Source organism: Hyla sarda, unplaced genomic scaffold, assembly GCF_029499605.1.
Source record: "Hyla sarda isolate aHylSar1 unplaced genomic scaffold, aHylSar1.hap1 scaffold_398, whole genome shotgun sequence".
Taxonomy (NCBI): Eukaryota; Metazoa; Chordata; class Amphibia; order Anura; family Hylidae; genus Hyla; species Hyla sarda.
The window spans coordinates 112,356-136,305 of NW_026610415.1; the positions used below are offsets into that span (position 1 = coordinate 112,356).

Here is a 23,950-nt window from a genome sequence, read left to right on the forward strand (position 1 = left end):
GATTTTTCCTGTCTGAATTTGTCGCACAGAAAGTTGCAGGCCAAATATGTGTGACATTTCTGCGACTTTAGCTTCTAGAGCATTTTTACAACATTATACATAGGTGCTGAATACATAAAAAGCGACTGTTCAGCGACAGACAAGTCGCATCGGCTGAAAGTAGGCCAGAATGTCAGTCCATGTTGGAGCAGGTTTAGATACAGTCTAAAGTATAGATCTCAAAGTCTGTGCACAGAATTTAGCAAGGGCCTCGCACCTTCTGATGCATCAGGTAGGTGCACAATAGCATAGCCTAACCCTCTGTACTTTGGTCTATATTGATGCGGGACATAGACAGCCAGCTGATGACCAATCCATTAGTGCAATGGATGGCTGGAAGCATTTGTCTTTGCCTTTGCAATACCACAGAAGCAATGCATGGTCAATGTACAGCAATGACACACCTGTGTGAACAGCCAGGAGACCCCCCCCCCCCCATGTTATGTTACATAGTTACATAGTTAGTACGGTCGAAAAAAGACATATGTCCATCAAGTTCAACCAGGGAATTAAGGGGTAGGGGTGTGGCGCGATATTGGGGAAGGGATGAGATTTTATATTTCTTCATAAGCATTAATCTTATTTTGTCAATTAGGAACATTCAGCACCCACCCGCTATCAAGGCAGCTGCCTATCATGTCATGCCGTACCTGCACAGGTGTGCTGGCTACTCAAATGATCCAATTAAGGAGGCCATTTAGTCAGCAGCAGCAGAAGTCCTGTGCCTGGACGCTCCAACAGCGGCCAGACACAAGCAGAAGCAGAAGCAGCAGAAGCAGCAGCAGCACCACCTTTTGTTTTTTGGCTGCAGCAGCAGCAAGGCCCACAGGGCTGGCTAGCTGGCTAGCCAGCAAGCAGGTAGCAATGAAAGTAGGAATCTTTCTTTTTAACCCTGTAAGGGGGTGGTGCACTGTACCCGAAGATACTGCCATATCGGGTCAATGCATAGGGCGACGGAAGCAAGCTTCGAAATCGGCCCCCGTTCTCAAAAATCCATTTAATATATGGTCCCCAGATAGGGGACGTATCAGATATTAAACTGATAAGAACAGATACTACACTTGATCTTAGCCAAAAGGCCGAGAAGCGATAACCGTGAAAGGGGCGGGCCCAACAAGGTGCCCTTCATGGGCACTATCACTGCTTGCTGTCAGGGAGGCTGCCAGACAATTTTCCATGCACACTCTGGGCTGGGGGGCAGTCAACCACCAGTACACACAGCAGAACCTAAACCCATACCATTATTGCTAAGCAGCAAGACAGGGGCCCATTGCACTCCCACGGGGCCTTTTTAAATGCAATCCATAACCCGGATTTGCCAGGAACCCTTCTTACTCCTCCTACTTGCATGTGACACTGGGCTTAGGATCTGCATAGGAAACACACACACAAGCACACACCTACCTTTGTTGCCTGCAGATGCCTCCTTGGCTGTCCCCAAACGGTATCAAACCAACACCCACGGGAAGCTGTAAGCATAGAGGACATGCCTGCACCCCATTGGACTTACCTGTGTGGGTTAAACCCGGGTTATTTGACAACCTATGGCGGTGATGGTTCTGCTCAGGCAGAGCAGTGCTGATGCTCCTCATAAAGCTGTCGCTGCTGTGAAGGTTCTAGGTGACATCACAAATCCCTATGGTTACATACACAACAAAGCTGGGTTGTTGTTGTTTACACTCTGCAAGGCCTGTGGAAGTGAGTGACATCATAGCACTGTAGTTCTGAGGGTTCTAGATGGATGCAACAATCTCCTGTTGCTTCTATGAAGGCCATAATAGACAACATCACCAAACAGCTCCATAGTCACATACACAGCAAAGGAGAGATGTTGTTTACACCTAGTGATGTCAGTGGTATTGAGTGACATCACAGCACAGTGCTAAGGCTCCTGGGCCTGGACACAGCAGCGGCTGCAATATCTCAACGGAGAATACGTTTATATATATGTGTGTGTGTGCGCGTATATATATATATATATATATATATATATATATATATATATTTCTCCGCCGAAATCACTTTTAAACCCATTTCCACCTTTTTTTCCCTTCTCTTCCTCTTACTTTTTTTTCACGTTTTTTTACGTTTTTCTCCTTTTCGCCTCTTTTCTGGGCGTATTATTCTTCTTTTTCTTCTTTTTTTTCGTCTAATGCATACCCCATCAGTGCAGCAATGCTTATTCAATACCGCCAGCAGATGGAGACACTGGGGGATAATTTTCTAAGGATTTATACTGATTTTTCCTGTCTGAATTTGTCGCACAGAAAGTTGCAGGCCAAATATGTGTGACATTTCTGCGACTTTAGCTTCTAGAGCATTTTTACAACATTATACATAGGTGCTGAATACATAAAAAGCGACTGTTCAGCGACAGACAAGTCGCATCGGCTGAAAGTAGGCCAGAATGTCAGTCCATGTTGGAGCAGGTTTAGATACAGTCTAAAGTATAGATCTCAAAGTCTGTGCACAGAATTTAGCAAGGGCCTCGCACCTTCTGATGCATCAGGTAGGTGCACAATAGCATAGCCTAACCCTCTGTACTTTGGTCTATATTGATGCGGGACATAGACAGCCAGCTGATGACCAATCCATTAGTGCAATGGATGGCTGGAAGCATTTGTCTTTGCCTTTGCAATACCACAGAAGCAATGCATGGTCAATGTACAGCAATGACACACCTGTGTGAACAGCCAGGAGACCCCCCCCCCCCCCATGTTATGTTACATAGTTACATAGTTAGTACGGTCGAAAAAAGACATATGTCCATCAAGTTCAACCAGGGAATTAAGGGGTAGGGGTGTGGCGCGATATTGGGGAAGGGATGAGATTTTATATTTCTTCATAAGCATTAATCTTATTTTGTCAATTAGGAACATTCAGCACCCACCTGCTATCAAGGCAGCTGCCTATCATGTCATGCCGTACCTGCACAGGTGTGCTGGCTACTCAAATGATCCAATTAAGGAGGCCATTTAGTCAGCAGCAGCAGAAGTCCTGTGCCTGGACGCTCCAACAGCGGCCAGACACAAGCAGAAGCAGAAGCAGCAGAAGCAGCAGCAGCACCACCTTTTGTTTTTTGGCTGCAGCAGCAGCAAGGCCCACAGGGCTGGCTAGCTGGCTAGCCAGCAAGCAGGTAGCAATGAAAGTAGGAATCTTTCTTTTTAACCCTGTAAGGGGGTGGTGCACTGTACCCGAAGATACTGCCATATCGGGTCAATGCATAGGGCGACGGAAGCAAGCTTCGAAATCGGCCCCCGTTCTCAAAAATCCATTTAATATATGGTCCCCAGATAGGGGACGTATCAGATATTAAACTGATAAGAACAGATACTACACTTGATCTTAGCCAAAAGGCCGAGAAGCGATAACCGTGAAAGGGGCGGGCCCAACAAGGTGCCCTTCATGGGCACTATCACTGCTTGCTGTCAGGGAGGCTGCCAGACAATTTTCCATGCACACTCTGGGCTGGGGGGCAGTCAACCACCAGTACACACAGCAGAACCTAAACCCATACCATTATTGCTAAGCAGCAAGACAGGGGCCCATTGCACTCCCACGGGGCCTTTTTAAATGCAATCCATAACCCGGATTTGCCAGGAACCCTTCTTACTCCTCCTACTTGCATGTGACACTGGGCTTAGGATCTGCATAGGAAACACACACACAAGCACACACCTACCTTTGTTGCCTGCAGATGCCTCCTTGGCTGTCCCCAAACGGTATCAAACCAACACCCACGGGAAGCTGTAAGCATAGAGGACATGCCTGCACCCCATTGGACTTACCTGTGTGGGTTAAACCCGGGTTATTTGACAACCTATGGCGGTGATGGTTCTGCTCAGGCAGAGCAGTGCTGATGCTCCTCATAAAGCTGTCGCTGCTGTGAAGGTTCTAGGTGACATCACAAATCCCTATGGTTACATACACAACAAAGCTGGGTTGTTGTTGTTTACACTCTGCAAGGCCTGTGGAAGTGAGTGACATCATAGCACTGTAGTTCTGAGGGTTCTAGATGGATGCAACAATCTCCTGTTGCTTCTATGAAGGCCATAATAGACGACATCACCAAACAGCTCCATAGTCACATACACAGCAAAGGAGAGATGTTGTTTACACCTAGTGATGTCAGTGGTATTGAGTGACATCACAGCACAGTGCTAAGGCTCCTGGGCCTGGACACAGCAGCGGCTGCAATATCTCAACGGAGAATACGTTTATATATATGTGTGTGTGTGCGCGTATATATATATATATATATATATATATATATATATATATATTTCTCCGCCGAAATCACTTTTAAACCCATTTCCACCTTTTTTTCCCTTCTCTTCCTCTTACTTTTTTTTCACGTTTTTTTACGTTTTTCTCCTTTTCGCCTCTTTTCTGGGCGTATTATTCTTCTTTTTCTTCTTTTTTTTCGTCTAATGCATACCCCATCAGTGCAGCAATGCTTATTCAATACCGCCAGCAGATGGAGACACTGGGGGATAATTTTCTAAGGATTTATACAGATTTTTCCTGTCTGAATTTGTCGCACAGAAAGTTGCAGGCCAAATATGTGTGACATTTCTGCGACTTTAGCTTCTAGAGCATTTTTACAACATTATACATAGGTGCTGAATACATAAAAAGCGACTGTTCAGCGACAGACAAGTCGCATCGGCTGAAAGTAGGCCAGAATGTCAGTCCATGTTGGAGCAGGTTTAGATACAGTCTAAAGTATAGATCTCAAAGTCTGTGCACAGAATTTAGCAAGGGCCTCGCACCTTCTGATGCATCAGGTAGGTGCACAATAGCATAGCCTAACCCTCTGTACTTTGGTCTATATTGATGCGGGACATAGACAGCCAGCTGATGACCAATCCATTAGTGCAATGGATGGCTGGAAGCATTTGTCTTTGCCTTTGCAATACCACAGAAGCAATGCATGGTCAATGTACAGCAATGACACACCTGTGTGAACAGCCAGGAGACCCCCCCCCCCCCATGTTATGTTACATAGTTACATAGTTAGTACGGTCGAAAAAAGACATATGTCCATCAAGTTCAACCAGGGAATTAAGGGGTAGGGGTGTGGCGCGATATTGGGGAAGGGATGAGATTTTATATTTCTTCATAAGCATTAATCTTATTTTGTCAATTAGGAACATTCAGCACCCACCCGCTATCAAGGCAGCTGCCTATCATGTCATGCCGTACCTGCACAGGTGTGCTGGCTACTCAAATGATCCAATTAAGGAGGCCATTTAGTCAGCAGCAGCAGAAGTCCTGTGCCTGGACGCTCCAACAGCGGCCAGACACAAGCAGAAGCAGAAGCAGCAGAAGCAGCAGCAGCACCACCTTTTGTTTTTTGGCTGCAGCAGCAGCAAGGCCCACAGGGCTGGCTAGCTGGCTAGCCAGCAAGCAGGTAGCAATGAAAGTAGGAATCTTTCTTTTTAACCCTGTAAGGGGGTGGTGCACTGTACCCGAAGATACTGCCATATCGGGTCAATGCATAGGGCGACGGAAGCAAGCTTCGAAATCGGCCCCCGTTCTCAAAAATCCATTTAATATATGGTCCCCAGATAGGGGACGTATCAGATATTAAACTGATAAGAACAGATTTTTTTTTTAACTTGACTACCCTTACGGGGGCAACTTTATTAAAAATTAAATAATGTTAACAAAGTTGTGCAAATATGTCAATAAATACAGTTACATATAAATAACATATTTACAACATATTAAAACATAAAATGGGCACTTGGTGGCTTTACAAGATAGAATTCCATTCTTTTAAAAACCATTTTCTAGATAAAAGCGGAAATCTCTTCTTGTCTAAAAGATAGTACTGGTACATTTCATAAAAACAGATAGATAAAATGTCCTTCACAGATAAAACCTCATGCTTGAACAATAAAATATTCCTGGCCTTCCACAGAGCTGCCTTCACACAGTTTATGATCTTCCATGCAATAGTCTCTTGAGTCCGTGTTGGGCATTCCAGGCAACCATAAAAAACCACTGCAATATTTAAGTCTTTTAGTCCAGTTATCCTTTTTACCAGAGGGAGTATCTTTGTCCATATTTTCTGCGAGTAAAAACAAGTCCATATTAGATGGTGCACGGTCTCCTCTTGTCGGCATCCCTCCCTCGGGCAGGTTGCAGAGTTGGATAATCCTCTTCGGTGCTGGAATGCCCGGCATGGAAGACACTCGTGTGCGCAGCTCCAGGCCAGGTCCTTCTGTGAATTAAAAAGATAATTAATACTCAACATCTTCCAAATCTGTATACACTTCTGTTCGTTAAAATTTTTGATGGGAGTCACGGTACTGGTTTCTTTTATTTCCTTTAGTAGTTTTTTGCTATTGCACAGATCCTGAACACTTTTACCTTTAAAATTATATAAGTTTAAAATTTTTCCTAAAATCATGTATTGAGGGGGTAAATTCAAAGAATAAGGGCAACTTAAAACTGTAGAAAACCAGCCGTTCCTCCGCATAAAATAACCAGTATTAAAACGAACAAAATAAGACCAATAGCTATCTTTAAAAACAGTAGTAAAACACATGCTAAAAAACTTTATTAAAAGGAAAGCTTTAAAATCTGGAAAATCCTTACCGCCCCTGGAGTTCGGTTTTATCACAATTTGTCTCTTTAATTTTTCGCTCTTAGAACTCCAAAAGAAAGTAAAACAAGCTTTTGTTATTTTCTTTAGAACCATTTCGGGGGGTGGGAAAACCAGACTTATGTTACGCCGAGCGCTCCGGGTCCCCGCTCCTCCCCGGAGCGCTCGCTACACTTCCCTCACTGCAGCGCCCCGGTCGGTTCCACGGACCCGGGGCGCTGCGTTACCACCTCCGGCCGGGATGCGATTCGCGATGCGGGTAGCGCCCGCTCGCGATGCGCACCCCGGCTCCCGTACCTTACTCGCTCCCCGTCAGTTCTGTCCCGGCGCGCGCGGCCCCGCTCCCTAGGGCGCGCGCGCGCCGGGTCTTTGCGATTTAAAGGGCCACTGCACCGCTGATTGGTGCAGTGGTTCCAATTAGTGTTTACACCTGTGCACTTCCCTATATCACCTCACTTCCCCTTCACTCCCTCGCCGGATCTTGTTGCCCTAGTGCCAGTGAAAGCGTTCCTTGTGTGTTCCTTGCCTGTGATTCCAGACCTTCTGCCGTTGCCCCTGACTACGATCCTTGCTGCCTGCCCCGACCTTCTGCTACGTCCGACCTTGCTTCTGTCTACTCCCTTGTACCGCGCCTATCTTCAGCAGCCAGAGAGGTTGAGCCGTTGCTAGGGGATACGACCTGGTCACTACCGCCGCAGCAAGACCATCCCGCTTTGCGGCGGGCTCTGGTGAAAACCAGTAGTGACTTAGAACCGATCCTCTAGCACGGTCCACGCCAATCCCTCTCTGGCACAGAGGATCCACTACCTGCCAGCCGGCATCGTGACAGTAGATCCGGCCATGGATCCCGCTGAAGTTCCTCTGCCAGTTGTCGCTGACCTCACCACGGTGGTCGCCCAGCAGTCACAACAGATTGCGCAACAAGGCCAACAGCTGTCTCAACTGACTGTTATGCTACAACAGTTACTACCACAGCTCCAGCAATCATCTCCTCCGCCAGCTCCTGTACCTCCTCCGCAGCGAGTGGCCGCTTCTGGAATACGACTATCCTTGCCGGATAAATTTGATGGGGACTCTAAGTTTTGCCGTGGCTTTCTTTCCCAATGTTCATTACACTTGGAGATGATGTCGGACCAGTTCCCCACTGAAAGGTCTAAGGTGGCTTTCGTAGTCAGCCTGCTGTCTGGAAAAGCCCTGGCTTGGGCCACACCGCTCTGGGACCGCAATGACCCCGTCACTGCCTCTGTACACTCCTTCTTCTCGGAAATTCGAAGTGTCTTTGAGGAACCTGCCCGAGCCTCTTCTGCTGAGACTGCCCTGTTGAACCTGGTCCAGGGTAATTCTTCCGTTGGCGAGTATGCCGTACAGTTCCGTACCCTTGCTTCAGAATTATCCTGGAATAATGAGGCACTCTGCGCGACCTTTAAAAAAGGCCTATCCAGCAACATTAAAGATGTTCTGGCCGCACGAGAAATCCCTGCTAACCTACATGAACTCATCCATCTTGCCACTCGCATTGACATGCGTTTTTCCGAACGGCGTCAGGAGCTCCGCCAGGATATGGACTCTGTTCGCACGAGGCGTTTCTTCTCCCCGGCTCCTCTCTCCTCTGGTCCCCTGCAATCTGTTCCTGTGCCTCCCGCCGTGGAGGCTATGCAGGTCGACCGGTCTCGCCTGACACCCCAAGAGAGGACACGACGCCGCATGGAGAATCTCTGCCTGTACTGTGCTAGTACCGAACACTTCCTGAAGGATTGTCCTATCCGTCCTCCCCGCCTGGAAAGACGTCCGCTGACTCCGCACAAAGGTGAGACAGTCCTTGATGTCTACTCTGCTTCTCCACGTCTTACTGTGCCTGTGCGGATGTCTGCCTCTGCCTTCTCCTTCTCTGCTGTGGCCTTCTTGGACTCTGGATCTGCAGGAAATTTCATCTTAGCCTCTCTCGTCAACAGGTTCAACATCCCGGTGACCAGTCTCGCCAGACCCCTCTACATCAATTGTGTAAACAATGAAAGATTGGACTGTACTATACGTTTCCGCACGGAGCCCCTTCTAATGTGCATCGGATCTCATCACGAGAGGATTGAACTGTTGGTCCTCCCCAATTGCACTTCTGAAATCCTTCTTGGACTTCCCTGGCTTCAACTCCATTCCCCAATCCTGGATTGGTCCACTGGGGAGATCAAGAGTTGGGGGCCCTCTTGTTCCAAGGACTGCTTAAAACCGGTTCCCAGTAAACCTTGCCGTGTCCCTGTGCTTCCTCATGTAACCGGTCTCCCTAAGGCCTATATGGACTTTGCGGACGTTTTTTGCAAAAAACAAGCTGAGACTCTACCTCCTCACAGGCCTTATGATTGTCCCATTGACCTCCTCCCGGGCACTACTCCACCCCGGGGCAGAATCTATCCTCTGTCCGTCCCAGAGACTCTTGCCATGTCTGAATACGTCCAAGAAAATTTAAAAAAGGGCTTTATCCGTAAATCCTCCTCTCCTGCCGGAGCCGGATTTTTCTTTGTGTCCAAAAAAGATGGCTCTCTACGTCCTTGCATTGACTACCGCGGTCTTAATAAAATCACGGTTAAGAACCGCTACCCCCTACCCCTCATCTCTGAACTCTTTGATCGTCTCCAAGGTGCCCATATTTTTACCAAACTGGACTTAAGAGGTGCTTATAATCTCATCCGCATCAGAGAGGGGGATGAATGGAAAACGGCATTTAACACCAGAGATGGACACTTTGAGTATCTGGTCATGCCCTTTGGTCTATGCAACGCCCCTGCCGTCTTCCAAGACTTTGTTAATGAAATTTTTCGTGATCTACTATACTCCTGTGTTGTTGTATATCTGGACGATATCCTGATTTTTTCTGCCAATCTTGAAGAACACCGCCAGCATGTCCGTATGGTTCTTCAGAGACTTCGTGATAATCAACTCTATGCCAAAATAGAGAAATGTCTGTTTGAATGCCAATCTCTTCCTTTTCTAGGATACTTGGTCTCTGGCCAGGGACTACAAATGGACCCAGATAAACTCTCTGCCGTCTTAGATTGGCCACGCCCCTCCGGACTCCGTGCCATCCAACGTTTTTTGGGGTTCGCCAATTATTACAGGCAATTTATTCCACATTTTTCTACCATTGTGGCTCCTATTGTGGCTTTAACAAAAAAAAATGCCGATCCCAAGTCTTGGCCTCCTCAAGCGGAAGACGCCTTTAAACGACTCAAGTCTGCCTTTTCTTCGGCTCCCGTGCTCTCCAGACCTGACCCATCTAAACCCTTCCTATTGGAGGTTGATGCCTCCTCAGTGGGAGCTGGAGCTGTCCTTCTACAAAAAAACTCTTCCGGGCATGCTGTTACTTGTGGTTTTTTTTCCAGGACCTTCTCTCCGGCGGAGAGGAACTACTCCATCGGGGATCGAGAGCTTCTAGCCATTAAATTAGCACTTGAGGAATGGAGGCATCTGCTGGAGGGATCAAGATTTCCAGTTATTATTTACACCGATCACAAGAACCTCTCCTACCTCCAGTCTGCCCAACGGCTGAATCCTCGTCAGGCCAGGTGGTCTCTGTTCTTTGCCCGATTTAATTTTGAAATTCACTTTCGGCCTGCTGATAAAAACATTAGGGCCGATGCTCTCTCTCGTTCCTCAGATGCCTCTGAAATTGAACTCTCTCCTCAACACATCATTCCTCCTGACTGCCTGATTTCCACTTCTCCAGCCTCCATCAGGCAAACTCCTCCAGGAAAGACCTTTGTTTCTCCACGCCAACGCCTTGGGATCCTCAAATGGGGTCACTCCTCCCATCTCGCAGGTCATGCGGGCATCAAGAAATCTGTGCAACTCATCTCTCGCTTCTATTGGTGGCCGACTCTAGAGACTGATGTGGTGGACTTTGTGCGAGCCTGCACTATCTGTGCCCGGGATAAGACTCCTCGCCAGAAGCCCGCTGGTTTTCTTCATCCTCTACCTGTCCCCGAACAACCTTGGTCTCTGATTGGTATGGATTTTATTACTGACTTACCCCCATCCCATGGCAACACTGTTATTTGGGTGGTCGTTGATCGATTCTCCAAAATGGCACATTTCATCCCTCTTCCTGGTCTTCCTTCAGCGCCTCAGTTGGCTAAACAATTTTTTGTACACATTTTTCGTCTTCACGGGTTGCCTACACAGATCGTCTCGGATAGAGGCGTCCAATTTGTGTCTAAATTCTGGAGGGCTCTCTGTAAACAACTCAAGATTAAATTAAATTTTTCTTCTGCATACCATCCTCAATCCAATGGACAAGTAGAGAGAATTAACCAGATCTTGGGTGACTATTTACGACATTTTGTTTCCTCCCGCCAGGATGACTGGGCAGATCTTCTACCTTGGGCCGAATTCTCGTATAATTTCAGAATCTCTGAATCTTCCTCCAAATCTCCGTTTTTCGTGGTGTACGGCCGTCACCCTCTTCCCCCCCTCCCTACCCCCTTGCCCTCTGGTCTGCCCGCTGTGGATGAAATTTCTCGTGATCTTTCCACCATATGGAAAGAGACCCAAAATTCTCTCTTACAGGCTTCTTCTCGCATGAAGAGATTCGCAGATAAGAAAAGAAGAGCTCCTCCCATTTTTTCCCCTGGAGACAAGGTATGGCTCTCCGCTAAATATGTCCGTTTCCATGTCCCGAGCTATAAGTTGGGACCACGCTATCTTGGTCCTTTTAAAGTTTTGTGTCAAATTAATCCTGTCTCTTACAAACTTCTTCTTCCTCCTTCTCTTCGTATCCCTAATGCCTTTCACGTCTCTCTTCTTAAACCTCTCATCCTCAACCGTTTTTCTCCTAAATCTGTTCCTCCCACTCCTGTTTCCGGCTCCTCGGACATCTTCTCTGTCAAAGAGATTTTGGCCTCTAAAAAGGTCAGGGGAAGAACTTTTTTTTTAGTGGATTGGGAGGGTTGTGGTCCAGAAGAGAGGTCCTGGGAACCTGAGGACAATATCCTGGACAAAAGTCTGATCCTCAGGTTCTCAGGCCCCAAGAAGAGGGGGAGACCCAAGGGGGGGGGTACTGTTACGCCGAGCGCTCCGGGTCCCCGCTCCTCCCCGGAGCGCTCGCTACACTTCCCTCACTGCAGCGCCCCGGTCGGTTCCACGGACCCGGGGCGCTGCGTTACCACCTCCGGCCGGGATGCGATTCGCGATGCGGGTAGCGCCCGCTCGCGATGCGCACCCCGGCTCCCGTACCTTACTCGCTCCCCGTCAGTTCTGTCCCGGCGCGCGCGGCCCCGCTCCCTAGGGCGCGCGCGCGCCGGGTCTTTGCGATTTAAAGGGCCACTGCACCGCTGATTGGTGCAGTGGTTCCAATTAGTGTTTACACCTGTGCACTTCCCTATATCACCTCACTTCCCCTTCACTCCCTCGCCGGATCTTGTTGCCCTAGTGCCAGTGAAAGCGTTCCTTGTGTGTTCCTTGCCTGTGATTCCAGACCTTCTGCCGTTGCCCCTGACTACGATCCTTGCTGCCTGCCCCGACCTTCTGCTACGTCCGACCTTGCTTCTGTCTACTCCCTTGTACCGCGCCTATCTTCAGCAGCCAGAGAGGTTGAGCCGTTGCTAGGGGATACGACCTGGTCACTACCGCCGCAGCAAGACCATCCCGCTTTGCGGCGGGCTCTGGTGAAAACCAGTAGTGACTTAGAACCGATCCTCTAGCACGGTCCACGCCAATCCCTCTCTGGCACAGAGGATCCACTACCTGCCAGCCGGCATCGTGACAACTTAAATACAATAAAATAGGTAAAAGCACCATTTTTGTAATTAAAACCTTCCCTTCCATTGTAAGTTCTCGCATGTTCCACATACATATTTTCTTATTTATTTTTTGAGCCACCAAGTCCCAGCTATTAAAACCATTATTAGACTCGTCAAAGGAGACACCTAAAATCTGCACCGACTCAGACACAGGGACGGGCACATCATACAAAGGCATTCCGCCTATGTTTAAAATGTTACTTTTGTTAAAATTGACTTTAAAACCGGAGGCACAATTAAAATATTGAATCTGTTTTAGCGTCTTCTGAAGCGATGGGGTGTCCCTGCAAAACACCGCAACATCGTCCATGTACCCCACTACCTTCGCCTCTAGTCCCCCTCCTCCTGGCAGGGGGACTCCATGTATCTGCTTATCCTTTCGTATTGTACATAAAAGAGGCTCTATTGCGCAAATGAAGAGTAGTGGGGACAAGGGACACCCCTGCTTCACTCCGGAATTTAAAATCACGCCCTGTGTCTTAAAACCATTTACTAAAATTTTACTAGTACAGTTATCATAAAAAGCTCTAAGAGACAATAAAAAGCCATCAGGTATACCCATTTTCTCTAAAACCTTAAAAAGATAAAAATGTGACACCCTGTCGAAAGCTTTTTCAAAATCTATGGATAAAACCGCCAGCTTTCCTTTTCTTAATTTGGTGTCGCTAATTACATCCTTTAAAAGGTTTAGGTTCTCCCATAAACTCCTCCCAGGCACCCCACAGACTTGGTTTGTATGAATTATTTTATGGATTACGTTCTTTAAGCGGTTAGCACACAGTTTCGCCATTATTTTATAGTCGCAGTTCAGAAGGGTGATTGGTCTCCAGTTTTTGAGTTCCGACCGGTCTCCCTTTTTGAATAGCAGGGAGACATCACCCTTCTTCCATGAGCCTGGGAGGATTTTAGACTTAAAGACTTCCGTAAAAAGGGAGAACAAATCTTCTTTTAAAATACCATAAAAAGTAACATAAAATTCAATGGGTATACCATCCGGCCCAGGCACTTTACCTGTTTTAAAACTCTTGACGGTCTCTAAAATCTCCTGCTCTGAAATATTCTGCAATAAAAAAGACTGTGAGACAGGATCTAAAAAATTGGTGATCTCCTTTAACGAGTCATTCATAAAACATTCATCAATGTGTTTTACATTAAAAAGATCCGCATAAAACTCTTGCACCTTTTTTAAAATACCCTGTACATCATTCACTCCTTCAATGTTTTCTATTAACCTTCTATTTTCATGTATTTTCTTAAAAAAATACCTGGAGCAGGTCTCGTTTTCCTCAAGATGCTGTATTCGAGACCTAAAGATAATTTCTTTTCCTTTCTGCTCCAGGCACTTAGTTATTTCTTTTTTAAGATCATGTACCTCCTTCTCCACCTCCATCCCATGTGCTCTGAATTTGTACAGGGTTTGCAGACGAGTATTTAGGATATTATAAAATTCACGTTTTTCTTTAGCTTTCCTAACCCCAACACGGATAAAAAATTCTTTTATTTTTAGTTTCATTTTTTCCCACCAGATACTGGTGGGAGTGTTGGGGTCTTTTACTCGTCTGCATTCCTTGTAAAAGGTGATAAAATCTGATAAAACCTGCGGATCTTCTAAAAGGGACACGTTTAACTTCCAGGCATTCCTACCAATTCTCCTTTTAAAATCACTTTTAACTTTAAAATACAATAATTTATGGTCAGAAAAAACATTGGTAAAAAGATCACAGTTAAAAGGCAGTACTTGATAAGAACAAAAAATAAAATCTATCCTGGAGCTACAGCTTGCATTGCTCCAGGTAACACCGTCTTCCTCTGGTACGTTAAAATTACATTTTTTAAAAACATCAGTGAGATTAAAATCTAAAATCAAGTTTTTTAACATAAAAGACGTCTTATCATAGTTCCTACTCACTGCGTTCGAAAAACGGCGTTCTCCCCTTAAAATACAATTAAAATCACCTGATAAAACAAGAGGACTAGAATTGTTAATAAAAAGGGGTAAAATCTCCAACATTTTTATTCTTTCATTCTTATCAGGAGAACCATAAAAATTTAAAAACTGCCATTTAATACCATTAATAAAAGCGCTGAGCAATAAAATTCTGCCTGGTAAAATTTCGTTAAAACTCTCAATTAAAACGTTCCCTTTAAAAAGTATGGCGACCCCTGCTGATCTGGACTCATTTGATCCAGACCAGACTGATGGACCGTGCACCCAATCATCTTCATATTCTTTATAATTTAATCTGTGCGGGATGCCACATTCCTGCAGGAAAAGGACGGAAGCAGCAAAAACCGACAAGTAATTAAATAGGGCAACCCTTCTTACTCTGGCGCTCACACTTCTCACGTTCAAGGACAGACCGGACAACTCAGCCATGGGAATGTACAAGAAAACGTCTTACACCTCTGATTCCCCCTCCGAAGCCTCATACCCCCCAAAATCTGACTCAACTGTACGCATAGAGGAAGCAGGAGAGGAGGCACCATCACTCAGCCGACCCCCCTCCTCCATCATGATTGAGGCATAGTTGTTCTCGGGCATCCTGGCAATCAGGGCTCCAGACTCATTGGGTTCTTCCACCTCTTGCCCCTCCATAGGGGTCGGGTGTTCACTTAGTTCCGTCTCTGGTACCTCAGAGACGGTCACCCCTGAAACCTCCTCCTGGCAGGGAGGAGGGGGGGTATCCCCTATGGGGACCTGTGGAGGAACGTCACTTGGGTTCCCTGCATCCGCAGGTACTTCCATCGGCTCCCCCTGGACCGCCTCCGAATAGAGTCTTCTGGAGCCCCTCCGCCTTTTAACCTTCACCTCTCCACCCGGATCATCGCTCTCAGGGGGACCCTGAGCCAGAGGTTGCTGAGGAGCGGATTCGGCCGCCGTCCGCTCCTCTCTTAACCCAGCATGCTCCTGGGGGCCAGTTTTTTCACCGCTTGCACGTTTTTTGGCCATCCTCTGCTCTTTAGGGTCCCCTCCTTTTGCCTGAGGGGGGTCTTTCTCCTTCTCCATCTCACCGCTTACCTCTTGTGGGGGGGTAATCACTGGCTCTGCTTGCCTCGGCTGGTGTCCCGGTTGCTGTCCTTGCTGCCTCCAGGGTTGCCACTGCTGCTCCGTCCTATGTCTGTGGGGACAAGAGGAGAAAAGGTGACCGAATTGTTGACAGAAATTGCACCTCCCTCCTCTTGTGCATTTCTCTGTCTCGTGCTGTGTGCTACCACATTTTTTGCATGTACTTTCACAGTTTTCTTTTGTGTGTCCATATCTGTGACACTTCCTGCAGTAGCTTGGCATCCCCGCATAAAAGAGGTCGCCACACATATTATTTATTTTAAAACGAGCTGGTGGTAGTTGTATTCCCCCTGGCAATCTGTCATCTTTTTTGCATGTAACCTGAAATCTCCACTTAGATGTCCAGATGCCACAGCTGTTCATGATTTTTCCTCTGCACTCAACCTTACTAAAATAGACTTGTAAAAACAACTCAACATCGTGTAGGTTGGCGAAAGGGGAATACATCTTTACTACCACCAGCTTAATATCGTCTAGAACGTGCTCAATAATCCGGACACCCTGAAGCTTTTTGTCTTTACTCGCAGCAGCTCTGGTAACAAAATCTCTGTGGATGCCATTTTGTGTGAACGTCACATCAAAAATTTTACGCTTCGGGTAGTCCTGGATTGCCAATATCTCGCCCTTCTGTATTCCGAAAACTCCTCCGAGCACGTCCTCTACTACGAATTTCAAATCGTCCGCCCTTTTGGTATCATCCGTGAGAATGACTCTCACGGTGTTTTTGATCCTTGCGTATGCCGGCACAGAACCTGGATCCGGATCATCATCCATGGTTCTAACCTCTCTCCACCCGAAGGTCTTGAGAGGCGATCGCTACTCGTTACCCTGGGACTAGGCCCTCTCCCCAATAGCAACAAGTGGGTGAAGCCCAGGCAATAAACCTGGGCGATCCCACAAGGCCGAGGAGAGGGGTACCCGAGTACCTTCTGACCAGATCTCCTGTATTACTACACTTGATCTTAGCCAAAAGGCCGAGAAGCGATAACCGTGAAAGGGGCGGGCCCAACAAGGTGCCCTTCATGGGCACTATCACTGCTTGCTGTCAGGGAGGCTGCCAGACAATTTTCCATGCACACTCTGGGCTGGGGGGCAGTCAACCACCAGTACACACAGCAGAACCTAAACCCATACCATTATTGCTAAGCAGCAAGACAGGGGCCCATTGCACTCCCACGGGGCCTTTTTAAATGCAATCCATAACCCGGATTTGCCAGGAACCCTTCTTACTCCTCCTACTTGCATGTGACACTGGGCTTAGGATCTGCATAGGAAACACACACACAAGCACACACCTACCTTTGTTGCCTGCAGATGCCTCCTTGGCTGTCCCCAAACGGTATCAAACCAACACCCACGGGAAGCTGTAAGCATAGAGGACATGCCTGCACCCCATTGGACTTACCTGTGTGGGTTAAACCCGGGTTATTTGACAACCTATGGCGGTGATGGTTCTGCTCAGGCAGAGCAGTGCTGATGCTCCTCATAAAGCTGTCGCTGCTGTGAAGGTTCTAGGTGACATCACAAATCCCTATGGTTACATACACAACAAAGCTGGGTTGTTGTTGTTTACACTCTGCAAGGCCTGTGGAAGTGAGTGACATCATAGCACTGTAGTTCTGAGGGTTCTAGATGGATGCAACAATCTCCTGTTGCTTCTATGAAGGCCATAATAGACGACATCACCAAACAGCTCCATAGTCACATACACAGCAAAGGAGAGATGTTGTTTACACCTAGTGATGTCAGTGGTATTGAGTGACATCACAGCACAGTGCTAAGGCTCCTGGGCCTGGACACAGCAGCGGCTGCAATATCTCAACGGAGAATACGTTTATATATATGTGTGTGTGTGCGCGTATATATATATATATATATATATATATATATATATATTTCTCCGCCGAAATCACTTTTAAACCCATTTCCACCTTTTTTTCCCTTCTCTTCCTCTTACTTTTTTTTCACGTTTTTTTACGTTTTTCTCCTTTTCGCCTCTTTTCTGGGCGTATTATTCTTCTTTTTCTTCTTTTTTTTCGTCTAATGCATACCCCATCAGTGCAGCAATGCTTATTCAATACCGCCAGCAGATGGAGACACTGGGGGATAATTTTCTAAGGATTTATACTGATTTTTCCTGTCTGAATTTGTCGCACAGAAAGTTGCAGGCCAAATATGTGTGACATTTCTGCGACTTTAGCTTCTAGAGCATTTTTACAACATTATACATAGGTGCTGAATACATAAAAAGCGACTGTTCAGCGACAGACAAGTCGCATCGGCTGAAAGTAGGCCAGAATGTCAGTCCATGTTGGAGCAGGTTTAGATACAGTCTAAAGTATAGATCTCAAAGTCTGTGCACAGAATTTAGCAAGGGCCTCGCACCTTCTGATGCATCAGGTAGGTGCACAATAGCATAGCCTAACCCTCTGTACTTTGGTCTATATTGATGCGGGACATAGACAGCCAGCTGATGACCAATCCATTAGTGCAATGGATGGCTGGAAGCATTTGTCTTTGCCTTTGCAATACCACAGAAGCAATGCATGGTCAATGTACAGCAATGACACACCTGTGTGAACAGCCAGGAGACCCCCCCCCCCCCCCATGTTATGTTACATAGTTACATAGTTAGTACGGTCGAAAAAAGACATATGTCCATCAAGTTCAACCAGGGAATTAAGGGGTAGGGGTGTGGCGCGATATTGGGGAAGGGATGAGATTTTATATTTCTTCATAAGCATTAATCTTATTTTGTCAATTAGGAACATTCAGCACCCACCCGCTATCAAGGCAGCTGCCTATCATGTCATGCCCTACCTGCACAGGTGTGCTGGCTACTCAAATGATCCAATTAAGGAGGCCATTTAGTCAGCAGCAGCAGAAGTCCTGTGCCTGGACGCTCCAACAGCGGCCAGACACAAGCAGCAGCAGAAGCAGCAGAAGCAGCAGCAGCACCACCTTTTGTTTTTTGGCTGCAGCAGCAGCAAGGCCCACAGGGCTGGCTAGCTGGCTAGCCAGCAAGCAGGTAGCAATGAAAGTAGGAATCTTTCTTTTTAACCCTGTAAGGGGGTGGTGCACTGTACCCGAAGATACTGCCATATCGGGTCAATGCATAGGGCGACGGAAGCAAGCTTCGAAATCGGCCCCCGTTCTCAAAAATCCATTTAATATATGGTCCCCAGATAGGGGACGTATCAGATATTAAACTGATAAGAACAGATACTACACTTGATCTTAGCCAAAAGGCCGAGAAGCGATAACCGTGAAAGGGGCGGGCCCAACAAGGTGCCCTTCATGGGCACTATCACTGCTTGCTGTCAGGGAGGCTGCCAGACAATTTTCCATGCACACTCTGGGCTGGGGGGCAGTCAACCACCAGTACACACAGCAGAACCTAAACCCATACCATTATTGCTAAGCAGCAAGACAGGGGCCCATTGCACTCCCACGGGGCCTTTTTAAATGCAATCCATAACCCGGATTTGCCAGGAACCCTTCTTACTCCTCCTACTTGCATGTGACACTGGGCTTAGGATCTGCATAGGAAACACACACACAAGCACACACCTACCTTTGTTGCCTGCAGATGCCTCCTTGGCTGTCCCCAAACGGTATCAAACCAACACCCACGGGAAGCTGTAAGCATAGAGGACATGCCTGCACCCCATTGGACTTACCTGTGTGGGTTAAACCCGGGTTATTTGACAACCTATGGCGGTGATGGTTCTGCTCAGGCAGAGCAGTGCTGATGCTCCTCATAAAGCTGTCGCTGCTGTGAAGGTTCTAGGTGACATCACAAATCCCTATGGTTACATACACAACAAAGCTGGGTTGTTGTTGTTTACACTCTGCAAGGCCTGTGGAAGTGAGTGACATCATAGCACTGTAGTTCTGAGGGTTCTAGATGGATGCAACAATCTCCTGTTGCTTCTATGAAGGCCATAATAGACGACATCACCAAACAGCTCCATAGTCACATACACAGCAAAGGAGAGATGTTGTTTACACCTAGTGATGTCAGTGGTATTGAGTGACATCACAGCACAGTGCTAAGGCTCCTGGGCCTGGACACAGCAGCGGCTGCAATATCTCAACGGAGAATACGTTTATATATATGTGTGTGTGTGCGCGTATATATATATATATATATATATATATATATATATATTTCTCCGCCGAAATCACTTTTAAACCCATTTCCACCTTTTTTTCCCTTCTCTTCCTCTTACTTTTTTTTCACGTTTTTTTACGTTTTTCTCCTTTTCGCCTCTTTTCTGGGCGTATTATTCTTCTTTTTCTTCTTTTTTTTCGTCTAATGCATACCCCATCAGTGCAGCAATGCTTATTCAATACCGCCACCAGATGGAGACACTGGGGGATAATTTTCTAAGGATTTATACTGATTTTTCCTGTCTGAATTTGTCGCACAGAAAGTTGCAGGCCAAATATGTGTGACATTTCTGCGACTTTAGCTTCTAGAGCATTTTTACAACATTATACATAGGTGCTGAATACATAAAAAGCGACTGTTCAGCGACAGACAAGTCGCATCGGCTGAAAGTAGGCCAGAATGTCAGTCCATGTTGGAGCAGGTTTAGATACAGTCTAAAGTATAGATCTCAAAGTCTGTGCACAGAATTTAGCAAGGGCCTCGCACCTTCTGATGCATCAGGTAGGTGCACAATAGCATAGCCTAACCCTCTGTACTTTGGTCTATATTGATGCGGGACATAGACAGCCAGCTGATGACCAATCCATTAGTGCAATGGATGGCTGGAAGCATTTGTCTTTGCCTTTGCAATACCACAGAAGCAATGCATGGTCAATGTACAGCAATGACACACCTGTGTGAACAGCCAGGAGACCCCCCCCCCCCCATGTTATGTTACATAGTTACATAGTTAGTACGGTCGAAAAAAGACATATGTCCATCAAGTTCAACCAGGGAATTAAGGGGTAGGGGTGTGGCGCGATATTGGGGAAGGGATGAGATTTTATATTTCTTCATAAGCATTAATCTTATTTTGTCAATTAGGAACATTCAGCACCCACCCGCTATCAAGGCAGCTGCCTATCATGTCATGCCGTACCTGCACAGGTGTGCTGGCTACTCAAATGATCCAATTAAGGAGGCCATTTAGTCAGCAGCAGCAGAAGTCCTGTGCCTGGACGCTCCAACAGCGGCCAGACACAAGCAGAAGCAGAAGCAGCAGAAGCAGCAGCAGCACCACCTTTTGTTTTTTGGCTGCAGCAGCAGCAAGGCCCACAGGGCTGGCTAGCTGGCTAGCCAGCAAGCAGGTAGCAATGAAAGTAGGAATCTTTCTTTTTAACCCTGTAAGGGGGTGGTGCACTGTACCCGAAGATACTGCCATATCGGGTCAATGCATAGGGCGACGGAAGCAAGCTTCGAAATCGGCCCCCGTTCTCAAAAATCCATTTAATATATGGTCCCCAGATAGGGGACGTATCAGATATTAAACTGATAAGAACAGATACTACACTTGATCTTAGCCAAAAGGCCGAGAAGCGATAACCGTGAAAGGGGCGGGCCCAACAAGGTGCCCTTCATGGGCACTATCACTGCTTGCTGTCAGGGAGGCTGCCAGACAATTTTCCATGCACACTCTGGGCTGGGGGGCAGTCAACCACCAGTACACACAGCAGAACCTAAACCCATACCATTATTGCTAAGCAGCAAGACAGGGGCCCATTGCACTCCCACGGGGCCTTTTTAAATGCAATCCATAACCCGGATTTGCCAGGAACCCTTCTTACTCCTCCTACTTGCATGTGACACTGGGCTTAGGATCTGCATAGGAAACACACACACAAGCACACACCTACCTTTGTTGCCTGCAGATGCCTCCTTGGCTGTCCCCAAACGGTATCAAACCAACACCCACGGGAAGCTGTAAGCATAGAGGACATGCCTGCACCCCATTGGACTTACCTGTGTGGGTTAAACCCGGGTTATTTGACAACCTATGGCGGTGATGGTTCTGCTCAGGCAGAGCAGTGCTGATGCTCCTCATAAAGCTGTCGCTGCTGTGAAGGTTCTAGGTGACATCACAATCCCTATGGTTACATATACAACAAAGCTGGGTTGTTGTTGTTTACACTCTGCAAGGCCTGTGGAAGTGAGTGACATCATAGCACTGTAGTTCTGAGGGTTCTAGATGGATGCAACAATCTCCTGTTGCTTCTATGAAGGCCATAATAGACGACATCACCAAACAGCTCCATAGTCACATACACAGCAAAGGAGAGATGTTGTTTACACCTAGTGATGTCAGTGGTATTGAGTGACATCACAGCACAGTGCTAAGGCTCCTGGGCCTGGACACAGCAGCGGCTGCAATATCTCAACGGAGAATACGTTTATATATATGTGTGTGTGTGCGCGTATATATATATATATATATATATATATATATATATATTTCTCCGCCGAAATCACTTTTAAACCCATTTCCACCTTTTTTTCCCTTCTCTTCCTCTTACTTTTTTTTCACGTTTTTTTACGTTTTTCTCCTTTTCGCCTCTTTTCTGGGCGTATTATTCTTCTTTTTCTTCTTTTTTTTCGTCTAATGCATACCCCATCAGTGCAGCAATGCTTATTCAATACCGCCAGCAGATGGAGACACTGGGGGATAATTTTCTAAGGATTTATACTGATTTTTCCTGTCTGAATTTGTCGCACAGAAAGTTGCAGGCCAAATATGTGTGACATTTCTGCGACTTTAGCTTCTAGAGCATTTTTACAACATTATACATAGGTGCTGAATACATAAAAAGCGACTGTTCAGCGACAGACAAGTCGCATCGGCTGAAAGTAGGCCAGAATGTCAGTCCATGTTGGAGCAGGTTTAGATACAGTCTAAAGTATAGATCTCAAAGTCTGTGCACAGAATTTAGCAAGGGCCTCGCACCTTCTGATGCATCAGGTAGGTGCACAATAGCATAGCCTAACCCTCTGTACTTTGGTCTATATTGATGCGGGACATAGACAGCCAGCTGATGACCAATCCATTAGTGCAATGGATGGCTGGAAGCATTTGTCTTTGCCTTTGCAATACCACAGAAGCAATGCATGGTCAATGTACAGCAATGACACACCTGTGTGAACAGCCAGGAGACCCCCCCCCCCCCCATGTTATGTTACATAGTTACATAGTACGGTCGAAAAAAGACATATGTCCATCAAGTTCAACCAGGGAATTAAGGGGTAGGGGTGTGGCGCGATATTGGGGAAGGGATGAGATTTTATATTTCTTCATAAGCATTAATCTTATTTTGTCAATTAGGAACATTCAGCACCCACCCGCTATCAAGGCAGCTGCCTATCATGTCATGCCCTACCTGCACAGGTGTGCTGGCTACTCAAATGATCCAATTAAGGAGGCCATTTAGTCAGCAGCAGCAGAAGTCCTGTGCCTGGACGCTCCAACAGCGGCCAGACACAAGCAGAAGCAGAAGCAGCAGAAGCAGCAGCAGCACCACCTTTTGTTTTTTGGCTGCAGCAGCAGCAAGGCCCACAGGGCTGGCTAGCTGGCTAGCCAGCAAGCAGGTAGCAATGAAAGTAGGAATCTTTCTTTTTAACCCTGTAAGGGGGTGGTGCACTGTACCCGAAGATACTGCCATATCGGGTCAATGCATAGGGCGACGGAAGCAAGCTTCGAAATCGGCCCCCGTTCTCAAAAATCCATTTAATATATGGTCCCCAGATAGGGGACGTATCAGATATTAAACTGATAAGAACAGATACTACACTTGATCTTAGCCAAAAGGCCGAGAAGCGATAACCGTGAAAGGGGCGGGCCCAACAAGGTGCCCTTCATGGGCACTATCACTGCTTGCTGTCAGGGAGGCTGCCAGACAATTTTCCATGCACACTCTGGGCTGGGGGGCAGTCAACCACCAGTACACACAGCAGAACCTAAACCCATACCATTATTGCTAAGCAGCAAGACAGGGGCCCATTGCACTCCCACGGGGCCTTTTTAAATGCAATCCATAACCCGGATTTGCCAGGAACCCTTCTTACTCCTCCTACTTGCATGTGACACTGGGCTTAGGATCTGCATAGGAAACACACACACAAGCACACACCTACCTTTGTTGCCTGCAGATGCCTCCTTGGCTGTCCCCAAACGGTATCAAACCAACACCCACGGGAAGCTGTAAGCATAGAGGACATGCCTGCACCCCATTGGACTTACCTGTGTGGGTTAAACCCGGGTTATTTGACAACCTATGGCGGTGATGGTTCTGCTCAGGCAGAGCAGTGCTGATGCTCCTCATAAAGCTGTCGCTGCTGTGAAGGTTCTAGGTGACATCACAAATCCCTATGGTTACATACACAACAAAGCTGGGTTGTTGTTGTTTACACTCTGCAAGGCCTGTGGAAGTGAGTGACATCATAGCACTGTAGTTCTGAGG

At 46.9% G+C, this 23,950-nt stretch overlaps 5 non-coding genes and 2 pseudogenes across 5 annotated transcripts; all 7 read right to left on the reverse strand.

The window, feature by feature from the left end:
- Positions 1–939: 939 nt before the first annotated feature.
- Positions 940–1,130, reverse strand: LOC130333076 (U2 spliceosomal RNA). Its single transcript, XR_008875436.1, has one exon. It is a non-coding gene; the product is annotated as a U2 spliceosomal RNA (small nuclear RNA).
- Positions 1,131–3,217: 2,087 nt separating this feature from the next.
- Positions 3,218–3,408, reverse strand: LOC130333077 (U2 spliceosomal RNA). The gene has a single exon (XR_008875437.1). It is a non-coding gene; the product is annotated as a U2 spliceosomal RNA (small nuclear RNA).
- A 2,086-nt stretch (positions 3,409–5,494) lies between these two features.
- Positions 5,495–5,698, reverse strand: LOC130333025 (U2 spliceosomal RNA; annotated as a pseudogene).
- A 10,663-nt stretch (positions 5,699–16,361) lies between these two features.
- LOC130333054 (U2 spliceosomal RNA) lies at positions 16,362–16,494 on the reverse strand (annotated as a pseudogene).
- Positions 16,495–18,578: 2,084 nt separating this feature from the next.
- LOC130333078 (U2 spliceosomal RNA) lies at positions 18,579–18,769 on the reverse strand. The gene has a single exon (XR_008875438.1). It is a non-coding gene; the product is annotated as a U2 spliceosomal RNA (small nuclear RNA).
- Positions 18,770–20,851: 2,082 nt separating this feature from the next.
- LOC130333079 (U2 spliceosomal RNA) lies at positions 20,852–21,042 on the reverse strand. The gene has a single exon (XR_008875439.1). It is a non-coding gene; the product is annotated as a U2 spliceosomal RNA (small nuclear RNA).
- A 2,078-nt stretch (positions 21,043–23,120) lies between these two features.
- LOC130333080 (U2 spliceosomal RNA) lies at positions 23,121–23,311 on the reverse strand. Its single transcript, XR_008875440.1, has one exon. It is a non-coding gene; the product is annotated as a U2 spliceosomal RNA (small nuclear RNA).
- Positions 23,312–23,950: the final 639 nt, after the last annotated feature.